Below are 23534 nucleotides of genomic sequence, written 5' to 3' on the forward strand. Positions count from 1 at the left end.
CAGTGCATCTCCCTGATGATTAGTGAGGTTGAACATTTCTTCATGTGTCTGTTTGTTGCTCGGATGTCTTCCTTTGAGAAGTGTCTGTTCATATCTTTTGCCCATTTTATAATGGGGTCGTTTGTTTCTTTCTTTTCAGCCTGTTTGACTTTCTTGTAGATCCAAGATGTTAAACCTTTGTCAGACCTGGAGTTGGCAAATACTTTCTCCCAGTCTGTAGGCTGTCTCCCTGCTCTCTTCATGGTTTCTTTGACTTTGCAGTTTAAGCTTGTCAGTTTAATGAGATCCCACTTGTCTATCTTATCTCTTACAGTCTGTGGGTTTGGGGTATTTTTCAGGAATTGGATGCCAGTTCAAATTTCCATAAGGGTGTGTCCTTCATTTTCTAAGGTTCTTATGGTTTGAGGTTTTACATTTAGGTCTCTGATCCATTTAGAGTTAATTTTTGTGTATGGGGATAGATAGGGGTCTGTTTGAGTCTTCTGTACGTGGTCAGCCAGTTTTCCCAGCACCATTTACTGAATAGGTTCTCCTGTCCCCAGTGGTAGGTGGTGGAGGCTTTGTCAAAGATTAGTTGGTTGAGAAATTGAGGTTTTGCTTCTGAAATCTCAATTCTATTCCGTTGATCTATATGCCTGTTCCTGTACCAATACCATGCTGTTTTGATTATTGTAGCTTTATAGTAAAGTTTGAAGTCTGGTAATGTGATACCACCTGCTTTGTTTTTTTTGTTTTTTTTTGCTGAGAATTGTTCTGGCTATTCTTGGTCATTTATGTTTCCATATGAATTCCTGTGTTGTTTTTTTCTAGGTCTGAGAAGAATGTTGCTGGTAATTTGATAGGTAGTGCATTAAATCTGTAGATTGCCTTAGGTAGGATGGACATCTTCACAATGTTGATTCTTCCAATCCATGAGCATGGGATAATTTTCCACTTGTTTGTGTCATCTTTGATTTCTTTGAGCATTATTTTATAGTTTTCATTGTAAAGTTCTTTCATGTTTCTGGTTAGGAAGATGCCAAGGTATTTCATTTTTTGTGTGTGACTATTGTGAATGGAATTGTGCTTTTTATTTGGGTTTCTGTTTGTTTATTATTGGTGTAAAGAAATGTGATTGTCTTTTGCACATTTATTTTATATCCTGAGACTTTGCCAAAGGCCTTTATCAGTGTAAGGAGGTTTTTGACAGATTCTCTTGGGTTTTCAAGGGGCACAATCATGTCTTGTGCAAAGAGAGATAGCTTGACTTCCTCTTTTCCTATTTGAATACCCCGATTGCCTTCTCTTCTCTGATTGCTCTAGCCAGGACTTCCAATACTATATTTAACAGGAGGGGTGAGAGTGGGCATCCTGGTCTTGTTCCAGTTTTCAGAGGAAATGGTTCCAGTTTTTGTCCATTTAGGAGTATGCTGGCTGTGGGTTTCTCGTAGGTGGCTTTTACTATTTTGAGGTATGTTCCCCATAAGCCTAGCTGTTTGAGGGTTTTTATCAAGAAGGGGTGCTGGATTTTATCAAAAGCTTTTTCTGCATCTAATGATATAATCATGTGGGTTTTGTTTTGACATCTGTTGATGTATTTAATTACATTTATGGTTTTATGATTGTTGAACCAACCTTGCAATTATACTGATCAACTTTTCATGTGCTTGTGAGTTCTTTGTATTTATTTTTTGGAGAAGCATTTATTTAGATTCTTTCACTGTGATAAGAGAAGACACTGTATGATTTCATTTTATCTATTTTATTGAAACATTTTTGTGTAAACTATGGTCTATACTAGAGAATGTTTAATGTGTACTTAAAATAATGTGTATTCTTTCGTTGGATGAAGAGTTCTATATATATTTCTTTGGTCAAGTAGGTTCAGAGAGTAGTACAAATTCTCTATTTTTTTGTTGATCTTCTGAATAAATATTTTACCTATTATTTAAATTGGGATATTGAAATGTCTAACCATATCACAGAACAATTTCTTCTTCTAATTTTGTGTATGTTTGCTTTTTATATTTTAAGACTCTTTCTTGGTGCATATGTTTATAATTTTTAATTTTTGTTGTACTAACTCTTTTATCAATATATAGTAAACAACTTTGTCCGTTACGACAGACTTTGACTTAAAGTCTGTTTTGTTTGACATTAGTGTAGCCAGTCCAGTTTTCTTTTTGTTTTTGTTTTGGTAAAATATCTTTTCTTCATCTTTTTACTTTTAACCTACTTAAGCCTTTGTACCTTGTGAATATCTTACAGTCAGCCTGTATTTCAATAACGTCTACTTTTGTTCAATCCATTCTGTCAATCTACCATTTGATTAAGGAACTTAATTCCTTCACCTTTAAATTAATTGCTGATAAGGAAAAATTGATGTCTGCTATCCCTTTATTTGTTTGCTGTGTTTCTTGTTGCTTTTTTGTCCTTTTTTTCTTCATTATTGCACCTTATTTACCAAAAAAAAATGTGAAGTGTGGTTTTTCTTTAATTGTCACTTACTTGGGTGTATTTTTAAACATATTTTCATAGTATTTAACATTAGAATTAGCATCCTAAATGTATTACAATCTAATTTTAATTGACACTGACTTAGCTACAATAATATGCAAAAAACAATTTCCTTACACAGTTTTATTCCCAGTTTATGTTGTTATAACTAGAAATTACATATTTTACCTTTTGAATCCATTAGCATATTTTAGTTATCATGTTTTGCATTTATTAATTGAGTAATATAATAAATAAAACTGAGTAACAAACAGAAGACAATATAATTTTATATTTACCTATGCATTTACCTTTATTTAGATTATTTCTTTCTTTTTTTTTTTTTAGTTGGAGTCTCACTCTGTCGCCCAGACTGGAGTGCAGTGGTTGCTCCCAGCCACCTCAGCCTCGACCTACTGGGCTCCGGCGATCCTTCTGCCTCAGCCTTCCAAATAGCTGGAACTACAGGCACACACTACCACGTCCAGCTGATTTTTTTTATGTATTGTAGAGATGAGGTCTCACCAAGTTGCCCAGGTGGGTCTCAAACCCACGGGCTCAGGCAATCAACTCACTTCAGCCTCCCAAAGCGTGGGATTACAGGCTGAGCCACTGAGCCCAGCTTATTTTTTCTTTATATGACTTTGAGTTGCTCTGTAGTGTCATTTTATTTCAGTCTTATGGACAACTTTTAGCATGTCTGGTAGAGCAGGTCTACATATCTAAGACTATACTAATTTCTTCTTCATTTTTTAAGAATAGTTTTTGCCAAATATGGAATTCTTGATTGGCAGGGTTTTTTGTTGTTGCTGTTGTTTGGTTGTTGGTTTGCTGTTGTTGTTAATATTGTTGTTTATTTCAACACTTCAGAAAAGCCATTACATTCCCTTTTGGCTGCCATAGTATCTGATGAGAAATCTACTTTACTACTGTTGAAAATCTCCTGAATATAATTCACTCCTCTCTTGGTTCTTTCAAAATTCTTTTTTTGTCTTTCAAAATCTGATTATAATGTATTTTTATGTGATTTGTTTTGTTTATCCTTCTTTGAGTTGATTAAGATCTTTACTGTGTAGAGCCATGCCTTTTATAAAAGTTAGCAAATTTTCTGCCACAATCTCTTCAAATATTCTTTCTGTACCCATTCTCTCCTTGACATCTGGGATTATCAATATGCATGTGTTGGTATGCTTCATAATGTTCCACATATTCTTTGGCAATGTTAAATTTTCCGTATTATTTTCTCTTTTTGTTCCTCAGACAGGATAATTTTAATTAACTTATCTTCAAGTTCACTGAGTCCTTCTTTTTCCTGCTCAAATCTTCTATTGAAATGCTCTAGTAAAGTTTTTATTACAGTCACTTCAACTTTAAGTTTCAGAATTATTTTGAAATAATTTTTATCTCATTATTGATATTATTTTGTTCATGCATCGTGCTTCTGTGTACAATAGCACATTTGAATTCACAATTCTCTAATTTCAAAAGAAAAGTTTCTAGCCAGAGGTTCATTTTACAATGTTTTTGAGGTTCTTGGTATAGTGAATGATTTTCAATCATATCCTGAGCATTTTGGAAATATATTATGATAATTTGATTCATACTTAATCTTTTATAGCAGTAAACCTTCCTGGTGAGGTGTGGCAGAAGAGGCTGGTGAATGTGTGCATTCATTTCTCCATTGGGCCCTTTAATTCCACTTCATTAAAAATGGAGTACTGATCCACTCTCTCCTTGAAAATAGGTAGGGTGGAAGTTCAGATCCCCTTCAAATAGGCTGACATTTTCCTGGTAAGGGTCACTGTCTCTCACCATGTCCTGACTTCTGGGGATGCAGTATCTGCTCTCTGAGAGACCCCACCATTAACAAGGAATTTGGATGTGGAAATTCATGTACTGTCTTGTGGCTGGAGGTGAGGGGCAGAAGCCCTTTGGCTGCTTTGGGCCCAGCTGACACAAGGGTAGAATATGAAGAAAGTAGAGTGCCAACCAGACCTTCTTCTCACCACTTCTTTCTTCTTTATTGATGCTGATTGACTTAACTCCCTGTTGGACTCCACTAGCATCTAGGGAAATAAAACATTGACTATTTCATTTTAAACAATTTCATTCTACCTGATTAATTCAATGTGAAAGTGAAGACTCAGCTAGCACTTTACGTTACCTCCAGAGTGAATTACTCTTATATGATGCCACAAGAAGTCTGAATTTTATTGGAAGAGCAATGGAATACCTTTAGAACACCACAAGAATAATACAATGTGCCATTCCTTTGGTGAGCCCAATGTAATCTTAAAGATTATTATTATTCAAAGAAGAAATCAGGAGAATCACAGAAAGATTTGAAGATGCTATGCTTCTAGATTTCAAAATGAAGAAAGAGACCATGAACCAAGGAATGCAGACAGCCTGTAGAAGCTAGAAAAGGCAAGGAAACAGATTCTCCTCCATAGCTTTCAGAAAGAATGTCAGTCTTCTAACATTTGAATGACTTCCTAGTAAAACCCATTTCAAACTTCTGATTTCCAGAATTATGAAATAACAAGTTAGTGCCATTTTAAGCTAAGTTTTTAAAAAATTTGCTACAGTGACAATAGGATACAAGTACATTGCACCTTCTCTACAATCTGGGGTAAATTCCTTTGTTTACTTTTATCCCCTCTACATGTGCCAACTAGGCCTGCTTCTGCTAGAAAGAGCACTCATTCGTATGTATTGAAGATCTCCTTTGTGTCAGTTTTATCCAGTCGTCTCATTTTATAATATTTTTCCTTTGTTTTGGTGTCCTAAGTAGATTATGAACTTCTCTTAGTTTAAAACTTGTGTCTTTCATCTCTATGAACAAACAGTTTCTTTACCTATTTATATTTTTGGAGTTAAATTACAGTTGAATGACAGAAATTTTAATTTCTCAAACCCTCAAACCTGGAAACAATTTTTCATTTTTTTCTTTCCTTTATTCACTAAAACATCATTAAACTTATTTTCCTACTTCTGAAAAAAAAGTAGAATATGAAAACTTTTAATTTCTTCACCATTATCACCTTGTTCTAAATCACTATTATCTGTAATTTAACTTTGTAACTTACCTAAAATACTGAAATACCTCCAGATAGTTTTCTTGATTTTCTTCTTGACTCCTTGAAGCTTATTCTTTACCCAGTACTCTTAACCCAGAGTACTTTTTTAAAAGAGAAATTATTTCATTCCTCTGCATTAAAACAATAAATAATTCAGATCACTTCATTCTCTGCTCAAATGCCTCCAATGCCTTCTAATGTCACAGACAATAGAATCCAAAATTCTTTTTATCTATAAATTGCTACATAATTTAGCTGAGTGATACTTTTATAATCTTATATCTTCCCTTCTTCTACTGGGTCAGTTTTCTTGCTCTACTGGTCTTGTTGCTATGCAAACAGCTGAGGCATGCTGTTCTCTGTGGTCCTTGACACTAATAATTCCCTATTCCTGGAATGTTCTTGCCCAGCATATGCTTTATTTACTGCCTCTTACTTCACTCATGTCTCTTCTCTGCAACATTAATTCAAATGATTCTCTGAGAACAAACAACAAACAGCACATTCCACTTAAATGTCTGTCTTCTATGGCTTAGTTTTCCTTCCCAACACTTATCACCACCTGACACTTTACATGTTTATTTGTATCCTAGATTCCTCTTCAGTATAATATGAGATCTACAAATGGCAATACATGGTCTACAATTTTATATACAATGGCAACTCCTGTATCCAGGCTAGTATCTGATAATTACGGGTGCTTATTATATGTTTGTTGAATAAATAAGTATATTACATTGTAAAAAAAGTATTTAAAGTTACTAAATGTCATCTTATATTGTTAAGTGGAAAAAAACAGGTCTTTCAAAAACATTTATTGTGTTATGTATTCATAAATATTTGCATCAAACCAGAAGAACATGTATTAGGTGTCTGATATTTCTATACATATTTACTATTCTTTATGTTAGCAGAAATTACTATTTATAAATAACATTAACCTTCTCTCAAAATAACCTTAAATTATTTTTAAATCCGTGAAGCCTCTTTGCATTAAAATCAAAACTAAAGAACAAAGTATGATTTCACAAAGTATAAAATAGTCGTTTTTACTTTTTCATCATGTATATATCATTATGCAGTACTTGTTATTAACACTAACATGTACTCAAGGTTAGAAAAATACTTCCAGGGAGACACCCCTTACCAACAAGGATGCCTGAACGAAATGTATTTGTATACCTAACCCTTAACTGTACCCCACAATATCAAAATAAAATATTGATTAAAAAAAAAGAAAAATATTTCCATGGAAGTATGATATTTAATCAAGCCTAGTTTTATCATCTAAATAGTGTAAAAACTTATAGCAGAAATTTCAAATTAGTCAATAATATTACATCTAAAAAGATCTCCAAAATATAAAAATAACATTATTTCAAGTATATAAATTGGCAAATGAATCAAATGAATTGAGTCTATATCTGAAAAATTCAAAGTAAATGTCATATGGTATACTCATGGGGCCAGGAAGAATCACTCCTCAAATATTTTTATACATACTATATGTTAAATACAAACATGGGTAAAACCTAACAAGAGACATGTCCCACAGGCTTAAATAGTTGACTGCATATACTGCTGTTGTGGCAGGTGAAAATTCCCTTCTCTCAAATTAGTTCCAGGTACTAAATGTTGTTAATGGCACCAGCAGTCTTGACTGATCTAAAATTGGACTGCTTTGAGATTTAAATTTGTGCCAGTGTTTTTTTTTTTTGTGGTGTGATATACTACTATTAATAAAAATGTCTATTAACACAATCTTGTGTCATCTGATTCTTGTAAACACCACCATCTATAAGGTCACACTATAGTGGAAACTAATGTAATTATATAGATGTGTCATATGATAATTTATCTTTTGGTCAAAGAGGACAAATGTAGAACAGCTGGATCTTCTGTTTTTAAATTCCCATCAGTCAATTATAGTACATTGATCTGAAAACAGATGGCATGGCAGTCAAGCAGAATTGCCTAGCATTGAGAATTAACATGCAGAAATGTTATCAATAAAAAGTGTTCACCTCATAAATTCTGTATCATATTTACCATTGTGTTATTGCACAGTTAAATGACTTCTTTCTCTCTTAATAAAATTAATCTAATTTTCTATCATTGACTGATATGACATTATATTCTTAACCCATTGTCTCTCCTTAGTGGCTACTTTCCCTTAAGAGAAGCAATAACCAAGTCCTCAGTGGGCTTTTTTGACCAGATGGAAACTAAATGGTCAGGTTTTTTGAACAAGTACTGAAACATCTGTTCTCACTATTGTTCTACTCTCAACAATTAAGCTAGTTAGTAGATAGAGAAAAGTTCTCCTGTCTGTTAGGTGTCCCTCATTGTTAATTAGAGTCTAACAAAATTACAATAGGTAGAAATAAGGTTAAATAATTTGTAGCACTCTTATGAAAATACATAGGTTTATTTTACAGGTGAGAACCTGAATGAGATATTTTGGTAGAATCAGAAATCTTTCAGTGCTCTTAAATGTTTTTTGGTTTGTTTTTCTCATATATTTGTACCTATTTCTCAAAATATTAAGTTATATTTCTTATAAGGGATGTGTTTTGCCAATATGAAGCAGTGTTCAAATGGTATAAAGATATGTGATTCAATGGACATCTGTTTATATAAAATGATAATCAATCATTTTAATTTCAATAGAAAGTGAATGCCAAAATTTGGCATTATTGCATTCATTGCAAGTCAATTATTTACAGAAATGACATGCGTATAAACATAGCAGAGTCTAAGAAATCAGGTATATTTATTCCTTCACTTAACAACTAAGTACAGTATAGGAAAATATGCACATTTTATGATAAATATAATTAAGAAAGGAATATTGGCAAAATACATCCTATATAAAAAATATAACAATATTTTAGTGACATAGGTAAAAACACCCAGAAAAAAAAAAAAACTTAAAGAGCACTGAAAGATTTCTGGTTCTACCAAGATAGCTATCCCATTCAGTTTCTCCCTGTACAACAAAAACCCTCTGTTCATAATCAGGAAACAAGAATGAGAAGACCATGGTAGGTAGAAAGAAGAAAAAAGTTAACCTAGGGACTTCTGGACATGGTGAATTCATAATAGTGAGATATCTGGGTTTCTTTATTGCCTTCCACATACCCCATTAGGGCATGATAAAATATAATGCCTACAACACACCAATAACATTCCTAGATGGTTATATGAAAGAATATCTTTCTTAATAGGGTCAGCAAAGACTGCTTTTCAAATAGAACACAAAGAAAATTAATTACAAAGAAAAAATAAAATTTCAAGTTATTAAAAAGTAGCATTGAGAAGATTGCCTGCAAACTTTGAAAAGACATTTAAAGATTATGGAAAGCGTAAATGACTTATACACAGAATATATATATATTCACACACACACACACACAAATCAATTTTTTAAAATTATATAAAATCCGGAAAGGTGACATTTTGAAGAGGTATTCCACAAAAGAACATATTCAAATGACCAATAAACCTATGAAAATGTGTTCAATCTCATGATACTTACAGAAATACCAGTTAAAACTTGATAAATAGCACTACAAATCCACTAGAATGATTGATACAGAGCCATCATGTTGAAAGTAATGTTACCAGATTAAACTATACATATGCATACATATAAATCACTTTTATCATTACTTATACCTAGAAAGTAGTATTTAATCTATGTTGAATATTTTACAAAATAATTGTTTAACATATAAATTAAAAATTTTCATTCTTTTTTCTTTTCTTTTTTTTTTTTGAGTTGAAGACTCACTCTATCACCCAGGCTGGAGTGCAGTGGCAAACTCACAGCCATCCAGCATCAACCTGCTGGGTTCCAGCAATCTTTCCACCTCAGCCTTCTAAGTAGCTGGAACTATAGGCTCATGCCTATAACCAACTAATTTTTTTTTTATTTTTTGTTGTAGAGATGCAGTCTCACTAAGTTGCCCGGGCGGGTCTTGAACCTGCTGGCTCAGGCAATCTACTCGTCTCAGCCTCCTAAAGTATTGGGATTACAGACTAACGCACAGAGATCGGCCTAAATTTTCATTTTCTATAAAGCTATGTGATATTTTCTTAAAAGTGAATTGCAGTTGTGTAATTGCAAAGTTATTATTTGGATGAGTTCTGATAAAACATACTTTACTATAGATAAAAGGGCAACTTTATTGTGGTTTCAACAATTGGTAGAAGTAAAACTAAAAAACATGAGAATTTTTTTTCCTAAAGCAATCTCAACTAAATATCTGTAGCTTTCAATCAGTAATATAACTTTAAATAATAGGTAATTGATGCTATAAATGAATTGTACTAAACTAAAAGTTCTTTTTTATGAAGGATGCTATATATAATTAAATTTCACAGCCAAAGAAACAGTCTTTTAACTGCTTTTATTAGTGTGATAACTACACATTTTCAAGTGGAATACAGTAGCAAGCTTTGTAATAATATTTCTATTTTTTCCCCACTCACATAGGCATTGTAAAATTATAGTTAATGACTCATTTTGAATTTCTCAAATTATAGAGTGAATGATACGAGCTAATGTGCTCCATTACCTTTTTAACATTTCTTAAATACTTTTTCTAAGATTTTTAAAGAGAAAATATGCTTGTCACATCAAAAGTTATGTTCAAGTTTTCCATATATGGAGAATTGTTTTTCTAATTTTAGTTTTATTTTTAAATAATGGATTTAGTAGCATATATAGAAACAGTATTTATAATCATCACTTGATTTAATTCAGTCAAGTAAATTATTTTAAGAAAAAAATCAAAATATTACATTTTGTAAACAGAATATTTTATGAAAGGAATTATTTTTGGTTTGCAAATGAGATTCTCTTCTCTATTATCCATTCCACTTAGATGAGTATTAGTTATAGTTGCAATAAGACAACGTTTTTTGTCCTAATGATTCCTGTTTCATATAAGTAGGTTTTTCTATATCTTCGTAACATTTTCTGAAACTTGACAGAATTAAGCAATCATGGGCATTAATTCATACTTAGAGGAAATACCTTAGGAGAGAGAAGTTGACCTTATGGTCCTTAGCTAACAGGAAGCTCCCATTCCTTTTGCATTGTGTCTACACAAAGTAACAATGTAAGCAAATAGTACTTTCCTTGCTCCGCCCATCCTTTGTTTCTGCCTTCTGTGCTGGCCAGGGCACTTAGGATAAAAAAAGAAAAGACATTGGCTTTCAATAATGAAAATAAAATATTTTAATTACAGGGAGTGATGAATCTGTCAAGAAATTGTAGACATTCATCTATTTTTTCTGATATACAAATTTCTCAACCTCCCTTAGGACCCCAAACTTTATATGAATGATCTGATCATTTATTTGTTTCTTATAAGCTTAATTTTTCTGAAGCCGATATGTGTTTACATAGTTCTTATAATATTTATTATGCTTTAAAGACTTTCTCATAGGAGACCAAGCAATAAAATTGTGCAGTCCAAATATTTCACTTTTAATTTTACAATTTATGATACTAAAATAATCTGCATAATATACATTTAAACCTAATTTTCCTAAATACTCATTTCAATGCTTCATTATTCTCTTATGCCTTTTATTTTTGTATATATCTTTAATAGAGATGTAATCATACTGAGTGTACAATTATGTATGCTGTTTTTGCAAACACTTAAATTTTTTCTAAAACCTTGTCATATTTTTTCATAACCCAGATAGTTTTTAAAATTTTTTTTAGTTATTCATTGCTTTTAACAAAAAAAAAATATTGCTTTACCGACTCTCTGTATAGATATTTTCTTCCTGTTCAGGAGAAGCCTCATTTCTTGTAATAATAAAAGTTGACATATGTATGTTTTAATAAAATGGTCACTGAGACATTATCATGAAATCCTGTTCATGTGTGGACGTTGAATAGGCTGAAAATTTTTTTTGTCAAGAGTGAAAAATAAAAGTGTACATTGGGTACTCATGATGTTTGATGAACTAAGTCTTGAGAGAGAAAGATGACTAGGACTCACTTCAACAGAAACTTACAGTCTAATCAGAGTACAGAGAATAAACAATATGATGTAAAAAGTGTATCATCAGCTAGTATTTTTATTTATAGTTGACTGTGAAGGAAATCCCAAAAGCTGAGTTTTTCAACATAATTAGGGAAGGGAGATGGATTAGAGTGTGATGAAGTTGGTGAATTAGACCACAGAAGGCAAGCTTAGGATATGCCAGAATATTGTTATTTATTCTGCAGAAGATAGAATGTATATAAATTATGTTAATAAGAAAGATTGCATTTGCTTATATCACTCTTTTTGTAATATTTTATGATTCTATTGATATATAATATAGTAGTATAATAAAATATGTATATACTTTACAAAAATATAGATATAATTATCAGAGATTTCAGTAAACTTTGGCCAAGAAGGTGAAAATTGAACTTAAAGGTGGGCAATTGATTAGGTTTGGAGGCCACATTGATTTAAAGGGATAATTTGAGAAATATAGATGAGAGGTAAAAGGCAGTTAATAAGATATATTAATGATCTGGAGATAATTACAAATTAAACTAAGAAAAAGTCCTCTGATACAGTAATACCTCTCCTGTAAGGCCTTGGGATCCAGGTTTTGTCCTGGATGGACCCAACTATTATATAATTTATGATAGCTGGTTATTGAACATCACATTAGAGTACCTCTGCATTCATGGATTAAACATCATCACAACTCCCCATGACTTTAGGTTATCTACATAATGCATTTTGAGTTCTGCTGTTTCCAAATCTGTCAGTCAACATACAGCTACTACTGTTGCTATTTTCTTGTGCCCAATGGTCAGAAAAAATCTGTAAAACTATCAAGCCCTTTATTCCTAACAACCTAACAATGTTGCAACAAGGTTTCAGACAGTGGGAAGGAACAAGTTCTCTCTCTTCTTACATGTGAAAACCTATTTGGATGTTTTTGTCATTTGTAAGGTTTTCATCTGAGAGGAATGAGTGGAGTTAGTTGAGGGAAACTCTCTATAGTATAAAGAATGAAGGATGGGTATGACTAAGAAGCAATTGTGAACTGACAGAGGCTTAAAAGAAAACGAAAGGGAAATAGATGAGAAGAACAGATTTTTAAAATTATATTTTAAAGATAATCCCAATGTTTAGTAAATCCTAAGACAGAAATAACATAAGGGGAAGCTTTGGAAACACAATAACTTAAAATTCTCAATCTTTTAAAAAATTCATCCAAAAGCATATAGACATAGTGCTCACTTTCAGGGATTCACAATAACTCAATCAAGTTGAATTCCAACTTCAACCTCAGAAAAGTCTGTGGCAGTGGTGCCATTATGACAACCACAAGAAAACACAAATGAACTTTTAGCCTTTCTGCAAACTGCTATTGAGTACTGAAAGCATTCACTTTAATTTGATACAAAAAGGTAATGTTGAACTGTCCAGTGAATCAGTGATTATCACAAATTTCTCCATCACTGGAGGATTAAACTTGTCAAAAATATTTCAATAGGTCACAGGGTCTACAATATATCCGTAATAGAACTTATTGTTTCATCTCTCAATTTTGCTTTCCTGGTAATGGTTCTGTGAGGATTTCAAGAAGTCATTTTGTTGCAGGAGTTTTTAACTCCACTGTCAGCTTAAACCAGCAACCTTGGATTCTTGTCTCATGACCAAGAAGATTAAGGAATGCATACACCAAAAGGATGAGTGAAAGAAGGAGTTTATAAACAACAAAGCTCTCTAGAAAAAGAGAGGGGCCTGAAATGGGTCACTCAGTGCTAGGAGATTTTTTTGTGTTTCTTTTCTTATCTTTTCTGGGGGCGTTTCTATCATTTACATCCCATCTACCCCTTACTTCCTCAGACCCAATTCTTATTGCACATGTGGGTCTTTGACCAAAGTTATTCCATCTTGAATATTACCCGTAAATACCACAGAAAAGCCCACTCAATGCTAATACTATGTTAATGATATTATAATAAACCAAGGTCAATTAGGACATTTAGTTAAGCTACTGCACCTGTTTTTAAAGAGCAAAAAGTCCCTCTTAGCAGTACATCCTGAGTTGACAGGATGTTCTTAACTACATTAACCACATTTTGAGCCAACAATTATATAATGGGGGTGGTGAAGGGGGCATTCTCACAGGTGTTAAGTCTCCTGAAGACCTTCCCTCTCTGCCTCTTTTCAGAGGCTTCTGTCTCTTTTCTCAATTTGAGCTATGACCATGAAGTCAATGAGATAAAGAAGTGTTTGTTGTTGTTGTTGTTGTTTTGTCTTTTTGCTGAGTTACATATAGCACATTGACATCCACATGTTTCAAAATAGAGTAGTACATGAAAATACAGTCAGAAAGACTGTATTTTGAAATAAGAGCAGTAAATATGAACAATAAATAATGAAAAAGAGCAGTAAATCAAAATATAGTCAGGAAAAGTAGGTTTATTTAGTTGGTGGCAATAAACCTATACCTCTGAGAAAATATTTTCGAGATCTAGCAAAATTACTAATAACTTTCAAAATTGCCCCACACTGTAATAATATTGATAAGTTCTCTTTTTAAAGAATAAAGAGAAATAGAATGAGAGGGATAGATTTTTATTTATTATATTTTAAAAATATTCCCAATGTTTAATATATCCTAAAGACAGAAATACCACAGGGGAAGCATTAGAAACACAGTAGTTTAAAATTCTCAACCTGTTTTGAAATTTATACCAAGTCAACAATACAATAACTAAAGATTAGCTAGTAAGCTATTTGTTGACTTAACAAATATTTATTGAATGATATTGCATACTAGGCTCTGCTTCTAGGTGCTGAGAGCAGCAAACACAGTAGACAACCTTTGCCTCATTTGTTTATGGACAGACAATGAATTGATCAGAAAACGCTACGTTAAACTTTTCATTTATAGCTCATGTGAATCAACTTTCTACAATATGCAGGTTAACACAGGGGCTCTCAACTATTGGTGCTGAAGGGTGCAGGAAACAGCCAGGGGGGCGCCTCCCAAAATGGTGCCAAATGTGATAAAACCACACTAGATAACAAAGGCCCTAGGTTCCGGCTTCTTCATGCATGGTTCCCCTAGCGTGCATCCAATCATTTTCCATAATGTAGCTAGCTTTGTTATACATCCAATGGACCTGCAACATGGCATCTGCCCACCCTGCTCCCAGGCCGCTCCTCCAATAAAACCTAGCATTGCCTCTTCCGGCCGCTGTCAGGCTAATAAATACAGCCCTCTCCCTGCAGTCTCTCTCTCACTTGCTCTTCCGTGGTTACTGTCCCTTCCTGTAACTGCCCCTTTTAATAAATCTCTTAGTTCAGGCTGGGTGTGGAGTCGTTACTGGTGCCGAAGTCCTTTCATTGGTGCTGTGACTCGGACTGGGTGCTCCCTCGCCTCTGTGTGGGTGTATTCCTGTAGGCAAGAGCCCCGACCTGGTGCCTGTGGCCACTCCAGCCCTCCTGGACCTTCCCACTGTTTTGAACACGTAAGCTGCATCCACCAGTGACCGTTGGATAGGTGAATTTCCCAGACATGGAAGCTTAAAACTTTCCCAGGACCATTGAGGGGAAACTGACCGTTGATTGTCTGGCAGTCCCTCTGACCCCTGGGCGAGGGGCAACGCACCCCGCCTTGGCCTTCACGGCCACAGCTGACCCTGAAGGCTTCCTCTTCTCCTTTATCTCTCTCAAACCCTAAAAACTTTCATGGCTGCCAGGCTGAAGCTAAAGGCCTTCTCTTCTCCCTTATCTCTCTCAAACCCTGAAGATTCCCATGGCTGCCAGGCTGCAGCTAAAGGCTTTCTCTTTTTTCTCTCTCTTCCCCCCCATTAAGGGTTCCCACGGCCGTTGGGCTGCAGCGGGCCCCAGGGGTCCCACGTCTGCTAACCCACAGCAGTTTCTCTCTCTCTCCTGCCCCCTTAAGGGTTTCCACGGCCGTTGGGTTGCAGTGGACCCCAGGGGTCCCACGTCTGCTAGCCCACAGCAGATTCCAGAGGGCTCCCCACGTCTGTCAGGCAATAGTGGACCTCAGAGGTCCCCACACACGTCTATTGCCCCACAGTATGTCCTGATCGACTGGCAGGAATCTCGAACACCCTCTCACCTGCCGCTCGGTCAAGTGCTCTCTGTCTGTTCTGAAAATTCCTAGTGCTAGGTGCCTTGACCCCTCGGTTCTCCAGGAGAACCCTTGTTGTGCCAAACCCCTGTGATGACAGGCTTGCCACAGCCACACTTCTTGGGCAGTCAAATCTTTGGGGAAAGCCCCATTTAGTCCACCTGTTCCACCGTGGGAGGCTCGTCATCCCTGCCGGCTGATTCACCCTTTAAATGCCTCTTAAACAACTTCAACACAGTTTCACTCACCCCCGATATCAAACCCAAACACCTAATTTGCCTCTGCACACAGGACTGGCCTACATATCCCTCAGACAACCAAAATCAGTGGCCCCCTCAGAGGTCCCTAAATCCCGATATTATATGGGACTTATACAACTTTTGTGAGAATTCAAAACGGTGGGTGGAGATTCCCTATGTTCAGTCCTTTTCTCTCCTCCATGAACATCCCCGCCTTTGTCTCCACTGCAATCCCTCCAGCCTCCATCCCCCACTCATGCTGGCATCTGCTGCCTCCTCCACAGCTTCCCTCCCTCCCACTGTTCCACAGGCATCCGTTCCTCCTCCTCCAACTCCCCCTTCCCCCATTGCAGACACTGCAAGTCCCACTCCTACTCCTGCTCCCTCCTCCCCCGTCTCAGATTTTGACCCTGTGGATGAACCCCCCCTTACAGACAACCTCAGGCTTCCCGGCCCCTACCCTCCTCTTTGGCTCCACCCACCTCTACTCTGGCAGCTCGATCCTTATACCCTCCCCTTCCAACGACTCCTCCATGCAGCCCCCCGGTAACCCAATCCAAGGCCGCACCGACCATCCTAGCCCCCCTTTGTGAGGTGGCTGGCGCGGAGGGTGTGGTTCGGGTACATGTCCCCTTCTCGATCTCAGACCTCTCACAAATAGAAAAAGGTCTCAGATCATACACAACTAGCCCTGCCACCTACATTAAAGTGCTTCAATACCTCATCCAGTCCTATAGTCTCACTTTTCATGATATCTATCTTATTCTCTCCAACACCCTACTTCCAGAGGAATGTAGAAGAGTTTGGGAACAAGCTAGGACATATAGAGATGAAGTTCATCAAACCACCCCTGCTCACCCTCTCGGGGCAACAGTGGTCCCAGACCAAGACCCAGGCTGGAATTACAACTCCCCCTCTGGTATCGAAGCTAGGGATCATTTTTCTACTTGCTTCCTTTCCGGGTTGCACAGGGCTGCACAGAAGACAGTTAACTTTGAAAAACTCCAGGAAGTCATTCAGGAAAAAGAGGAAAACCCCTCCAACTTCCTTAGCCGGCTCACCAGGGCACTCCAACAATTTACTAACATAGAGCCCGAGACCCCTGATGGCTGGCAACTCCTAATGACATATTTTTTCTCCCAAAGCTATTCAGACATTAGGGTAAAGCTAAAAAACTTGACAGAGGCCTCCTCACTCCCCAACATGATGTTCTCACAGTCGTCTTTAAGGTGTTTCATAACCAGGACGAAAAGGTAAAAAAAAAATATCAAATGCTGGCCCAGGCCCTCCACGGAACCAAGGTCAACTCCAGTGTCACCCGAGGTGGTGGCAATGCCCAAAACCAGTGAAAACCACCGGGACCCTGTTTTACGTGCAGGAAATTAGGACATTGGGCATGAGGGTGCCCCAAACCCAGAGTACCCCAAAAACCGTGTCCCAAATGTGGACAGGTGGGACATTGGGCAGTGGACTGCCCCAGTCCTCAAGGAGGGACTGAGTCAACACCCCATCCCGCTCTAGACCTGTTGGGCATGGCAGCAACCTTAGAATGATGGGACCTGGGGTCTCCCTGCCCGACACTAATCTCAAATTGTCGGGAACCCAGGGTCACTATAATGGTTGACGGGCGCCCCATCCATTTCCTCCTGGATACCAGAGCCACCCTTTCTGTCATATGGGAATTTGGGGGCCAACTTCCCCGTCTAAGTCCCCTATAGTCGCGGTAGGGGGCCAGTCCATCCTTCCATGCATAACTCCTATGGTTACATGCATCTTTGTAAATGTTCCCTTTACTCATTCCTTTTTAGTAATGCCTCAATGTCCTGTACCTCTTATGGGCAGAGACATTTTGGCCAAGTTTCAGGCGTCCATCACCTTTAACCCAAGTGCACCCCTCAGCAACCCTTCTCCAGCAACCCCATTCTTGGCCCTTCTAGTTACCGATAATTCTGACTCCCTTCCTCCTTTGCCCTCTTCAATAGAAAATCCTCAGGTATGGGACATAAACTCCCCCTCCCTAGCACACTGCTCCCCGGTCCACATTCAGCTTAAAAAACCTTTCGCTCATCCTAATCAACCACAATACTCTCTTCCTACCTCCAGTCTTCTAGGACTCCAACCTGTTATTAATACTTTGTTACAAAAGGGGTATCTACGCCCCACTAACTCCCCGTTCAACACCCCCCATTTTAGCAGTACAAAAACCAAATGGCACTTACTGCTTAGTGCAGGATCTAAGGCTCATTAATGCTGCTGTCATCCCCATCCATCCGCTAGTCCCTAATCCCTATACCATCTTATCTTCAATTCCTCCTACCGCCACTCACTTCTCAGTCCTTGACCTTAACGATGCATTCTTCACTGTTCCTTTGGCAGTGGACTCACAAAACATGTTCACATTCACGTGGACCGATCCAGTATCTCGCCACTCACAGCAACTCACTTGGACAGTCCTGCCACAAGGGTTTTGAGACAGCCCCCATCTCTTTGGTCAAACTCTAGCAACTGATCTCAAATCCCTCTCACTTGCCAAATCCACCCTTATTCAATACGTGGACAATCTCCTTTTGTGTAGCCCTTCTTTAGCTGACTCTCAAATGGACACTGCACTCACCCTTAACTTTCTAGCAGAAAAGGGGTATCGAGAATCCCCTCAAAAGGTCCAACTCTCTGCCACACAGGTCACATATCTGGGGGTAGCCATCTCACACCAACAAAAGGCCATAACAACAGACCGAAAAGCCCTAATCCAATCCCTACACATACCCAAGACTAAAGAGGAAATCCATTCATTTTTGGGGCTGACTGGATACTTTTGGGTGTGGATTCCCAACTTTGCCCTACTTGCAAAGCCACTCTATACTATCATAAAGGGAAACCCCAATGAGCCACTCCTAACACCCTCCTCCATCAAACAACCTTTTATTGCCCTTCAGCAAGCCCTCTTGAAGGACCCCGCTCTCCATCTGCCAGATATACACCGACCTTTCATCTTATATGTTCATGAAAACAAAGGAGTGGCCTTGGGAGTTCTGGGGCAACTTTGTGGGCAGATGTTCGCCCCAGTGGTTTACCTCTCAAAGCAGTTAGACCACACCATTCAGGGCTGGGCCCCATGTCTGCGAGCACTGTCCGCTACCCACTTGCTGGTGTACGAATCAAAAAAACTCACCTTCGGGGCCCCTGTTATTGTAACCTCCCCCCACCATCTACAACACCTCCTAAGCTACAAAGGCCTTCAAACGCTACCTCCTGGTTGAGTCCTATCACTCCTTGTCTTCTTTCTACAAGATCCCTCCATATCCTTTCAAACTTGTGCACCCCTAAACCCGGCCACGCTGCTCCCCTCTTCCACAGCCCTACTAATCCATGACTGTGTAGAAACAGTAGAGGCCCTCCTTCCTTGTCCAGTTCATATCTGGGAGGGTCCCCTATCCTCCCCCTCCTATATCTGGTTTACTGATGACAGCTCTTTCCTCCACAATGGGTCCGGAGTTGCCGGATATGCCATCACCTCAGTTACAGACATCATTGAGGCAAAACCTCTCCCACCAGTCACCACCAACCAACAGGCAGAACTTATAGCTGCCACTTGAGTGTTTCAGTTAGCAGCTGGACACTCTCTCTCTTTTTACACTGATTCCAAATATGTTTTCCATATTCTCATCTCCCACTTGGCCATTTGGAAGGAAAGGGGGCTATTTACTACCAAGGGTCAGCAGTGGTTAATGTTAAACTAATTTGTAACCTCCTTGCTGCCTCCTTACTTCCCACTAGCATTGACATTTCTCACTGCAAGGCCCACCAGCCTAATTCCTCACTCATCACTCAGGGAAACTCCAGGGTGGACAATGGGGCCCGGCAAGCAGCTTTAAAATCTGTCCCCATTTTGGTGGCTGTTCCTCACCCTAATCCAAACCACACACTCCCCACTGATTCACTACCCTCAACTTCCCCCTCCATTTCAGACCTTATCCCATACCTACACTCAATCTTCCACACCAATCCCTCCACGCTGATGTCTTTCCTAACAAATTTTTACACTCTCAACCCCCAACATAAAAAACTTATAAAAACTGTTACCTCACAATGTTCCATCTGCCAGCGAACCAACCCAACACCCCTTTAAAACCAGGAACCCTTCCCACTCATCAGGCTCGGGGACAACTCCCAGGAGCAAACTGGCAGGTCGACTTCACTGTCATGCCCCCAGTCCACAACCTTAAATACCTCCTTGTCTTCGTGGACACCTTTTCCGGGTGGGTAGAAGCAATCTCAACTTTAAATAAATGAGCAGCAACAGTAGGGACTATCCTTGCTAGCCATATTATTCCCAGGTTCGGTGTCCCCACATCCCTACAATCTGATAATGGGCCCTAGTTCACTTCATGGGTGGTATAGTCTCTAACAACTGACCTCCACATTAATTGGCATTTTCACATTCCATGCCACCCACAGTCATCTGGAAAGGTAGAGCGAACCAATCGGACCCTTAAAGACATCCTCACCAAATTATCCCTCAAACTGCATCAGAACTGGATCACCCTCCTTCCTCTAGCCCTCTTCCACTTATGAGTCCTCCCAAAAAAAAGTCCCAACTCTCACCTTTTGAAGTAATGTATGGCCATCTAGCACTGCCTCCAGGAATCTCCACCTCAACCCCTCTGACACCCACTCACATGTTTTACCCCCTCTTGTCTTTCATTCGTTCCCATATTTGGGAACATCAAAATCTTCTCTTACCTGTTTTGCCCAGCAGTCAAATCCCACCTCCCCTCCTCCCTGGACAATGGGTCTATCTCTCTGACCCAGAAACAAGGTCTCTTTTAAACCCAAAGTGGTCTGAACCTCTTCAGGTAATTTTGTCGACTCCCACGGCCGCAAAACTTATCATGGGTCAACGTCAGTTCACCCCATGGATTCACATCTCCTGTTTAAAACCTGCTACCCCTCCTTCCTCGCATCTCACCCATAATATTTGTCCACCTACCTACAGGTATACCTGCTCCAGGGTTCCAGACCAACCACTTAAACTTCGCCTGTCTCAACTCACCACTTATCCCAACTCAAATCCAAACCAACATCCTGGATACAACACAGGAAACCTGTGACCCTTGGCCCCTCTCCTTTCTTGGCCTGATCTCCATCCTACTTACTATATTACTCACCTGCTCAGCACCCACAAGCTGGCCGTCTGTGGCAAAAATTCTGTTGGCTGTTACCTATCTCCTAATCACCACAAACCTTGTCCTTATCAAATGCCTTCTTTAGCTACCAAAATAACCCCCAGTCTTACCTTCAAAATCACTACCCTCTTCTTTCTGATCCTTCTGTTAACTCAAACTTACCAACCTCACCCATATTATGCACCGGAGAACTTTTCTTGGAAAATAATAAACGCCGCTACACAAACTGTAGTCTCCACATACCTCGGACATGGGCAACCGGTATTTAACTTTGATCTCTGCAAATTATAGCCCAGCCTGTCCATCGTCCCAGAGGGATGGGGAGGCTCCTCCACCAGAGGATGGGGATGTAGTTATGGCAGCCTGGAAGACGAAATTCAACTTAAAAACGTCAAATTCTATGTCTGCCCTGACACGGGGGAACAATACTGCCACAAACCCCAGCAGTTTCACTGCACTACCTGCGGATGTGAAACCATATCCCCATGGAAAGGCAACTCTGACCCTTACATATCAGTTACAAGACTGCCTTCCACTTCTCCCTGTACACAACCCAAAACCTGTAATCCACTACAACTTATCATTACTCTCTGGGACGCTTTTAGCCTTCAAAAGGCATGGGACACTGGCAAAATGTGGGGTCTTTGACTGTACACACCTGGAACCAATCCAGGTGTGCTGCTTACCATCCAACGAAGGCCTATTCCATGCACTCCCAATCCAGTGGGACCACTGTGCAAAGTAATTCTACACAAACCCATACCCACGGGCTCAAAAATCCAACTCATAACTTCTTCCCTTCTCACCCCAAAAGGGGTGACAATCGTATCGCCTACTCTAAAAGCGCCCCCATCCCCCTTACCGCCTGATCGATTCCTTCACTTACGGCAGTACACCATCTACTTAATATAACCCGCCCCTCTTTGGCAAAAGACTGCTGGTTATGCTTAAACCCACGACCCCCATATAATGTGGGAGTTGGGGCAGTTTCTTCAGTGGGCAATGCAAAAACTAACATAAAAATACCCTCACCACTATACAAAATAAGCAATTATGTCCCTGGGGCACTCACCCCTCACTAATACTAGATGACCTCCAAGGACAAGGAACGTGTCTCTTCTCCCCAAAGTTTCCAATAGCTACATCCCCCCCTTCGATCATCCTGTAACAACACCTCTCATATCAACATCACCACCTTCCATAATCAAACCATCCCCTGATTCGTTGTGGCACCCACTACTACGTGGTTTGCCTGCACCTGAGGAAATCACCCCATGTATCAGCTTACAGCATCTCAATAACACAAAAGAACTATGCATCTTGGTCCACATCCTACCCCAGGTATACATTAACAAAGGAACGGAAAGCAGACAATGCCTCAAACTGTTTAACACCACCTGCTCAAAACGGGAACTGTTAGTCCCTTTACTAATGGGGCTAGGCATTGCCGGAGCTACAGCCATAGGCACGGCCTCTTTGATTCTGGGCGACCAAAATCTTAAACAGCTCAGCACTCAAATTGACACTGATCTACCTCTACTAGAATTAAGCGTGTCTCAATTAGAACAACAGCTTGACTCTCTCGCTGAGGTAGTATTACAAAATAGACGAGGCCTTGACCTCCTTTTCTTAAAACAAGGAGGGCTATGTATAACCCAGGGAGAAGCCTGCTGTTTTTATGCCAACCAATCAGGGATAATAAGAGAAACCCTCGCTCAAGTAAGAGACAATATACAACACCGAGAGTCACAAAATCAGGCCTATGGAAACTGGTATCAGACCCTCTTCTCATGGCCCCCCTGGCTCACCACCCTAGTTTCGGCAGTAGCCGGTCCAGTAATCCTCCTCCTACTGGCTGTAACCCTAGGACCATGCATCATCAAATATCTCCTTACTTACATAAAAACCACTGTCTCAAACTTTTCAAATCAAAGCCTTAACCTCCTGTTACTTAATAGCTACCAACCTGTTCCAGTAAAAAATCCGGAGCTATAACAACCAAACTTCTCATCTAATTTTTCCTCTTTAGACATGCTCTCTTCCAGGTTCTCTATCTACCTCCACAGTCTGCTCCAGGACAGCTGGTTACTACCGCCCTTGTGCTCATTAGAAGACGGGCCAGAACAAATCGCTGTTCTACATTTACAAGGAACCTTCATGGAACTCTCACCTGCAGAAATTTACACCTTCAGCACCTATCTTTGGGCCCTGTTCTGGCTGGTTCTGTACCCTTCTACCCCCATCCCTCACAATGCCCTCGGCCAACAGGAAGCAGCCAGACAGAATAACGACACCCCTCCCCCAAAAAAACAGAAAAGGTGGGAATGAAGGGTGCAGGAAACAGCCAGGAGGCTCCTCCCAAAATGGTGCCAAAAGTGATAAAACCACAGTAGATAACAAAGGCCCTA

The sequence above is a fragment of the Carlito syrichta genome, unplaced genomic scaffold (genome assembly GCF_000164805.1).
Source record: "Carlito syrichta isolate Samal-C Ts95f unplaced genomic scaffold, Tarsius_syrichta-2.0.1 Scaffold304021, whole genome shotgun sequence".
Lineage (NCBI taxonomy): Eukaryota > Metazoa > Chordata > Mammalia > Primates > Tarsiidae > Carlito > Carlito syrichta.